The following is a 1,043-nucleotide window of genomic DNA, read 5'->3' as shown; positions in this document are numbered from 1 at the left end:
TGACACTCCCTGTTCTGAGGCCCCTCCCACCTCTGACACTCCCTGTTCTGAGGCCCCTCCCACCTCTGACATTCTGGGTTCTAAGGCCCCTCCACTTCTGACACTCCCTGTTCTAAGCCCCCCCCCCCCAGCTCTGAGATTCTGGGTTCTAAGGCCCTCCCCAGCTCTGACACTTTGGGTTCTAAGGCCCCTCCCAGCTCTGACACTCTGGGTTCTAAGGCCGGCCCTGACATTGTCATATTGCCCATCCTAAGTCCTGCCCCGAGTCTGACGTGCTCTAATGTCCTCGGTTGTACAGTTTTCTGTTTCTTCCAACTCTTTCACTCTGTTTGCTGCTCCTGGCTGCCTCCTTGATCCCAGCGTTCTGTGCCACATCCGCTCCCCAAGCCACTGCACCAACTGGGCTAGATGGCGATGATCAGAGGCACTTGAGCTTGGCTGGGTTTGTGGCTTCTGGCCAACCAGTGGGCTAGCTTAAAGCAGCTTCTGGTGAGTCACCCAGCGCCCAGGGGCCGAGGCTGCCTTCAGGCATTTGCCTCTGGCTCCTTCTTGGCAGCTGGGTCAGAGTGGAGCGTTCTGCCCTCCCCCCTCTCCCCCAGTCAAGAGCCAGAGGGCCGGCCATGGCTTTGGAGCCACCATGGCCAGGATTCTAGGGAATCGCTTTTCTGCCATCAAACGTGTGGCTGCTCCTAGAACCGGAAGCCCTTCTTTCTGAGAGGTCTCCATTCTAGCAAACTCTTGGGGAGGTGAAGGCTACAAGGAAAGGGCTCCTTTCCTGGAAAGGCATTTATGCTAACTAAGGAGCTAAGTGGGGAACTGAGATTCAACTAGTAACTAATTTCCCTTTCAGTAACAAAAGGGCTCACCAGCTCTGCAAGACTTCCAAACAACTTGAAGGGGGAAATGGGTTTTCAGCTGCTGCTACTTCCTGGCTCCCTTCGGGCTCCGACTCCTCAGCCCTCCACTCCAACAGACAGAACGTTCCTCAAGACATTAGTTTTAGATCAGTGTCTTTGATTCTTTTTTTTTAAAACTCTTTTTTA

The sequence above is a fragment of the Gracilinanus agilis genome, chromosome X, assembly GCF_016433145.1.
Source record: "Gracilinanus agilis isolate LMUSP501 chromosome X, AgileGrace, whole genome shotgun sequence".
Classification (NCBI taxonomy): Eukaryota; Metazoa; Chordata; class Mammalia; order Didelphimorphia; family Didelphidae; genus Gracilinanus; species Gracilinanus agilis.
The sequence above is the reverse complement of the archived record's forward strand: the minus strand, read 5'-3'. Positions refer to the sequence as shown.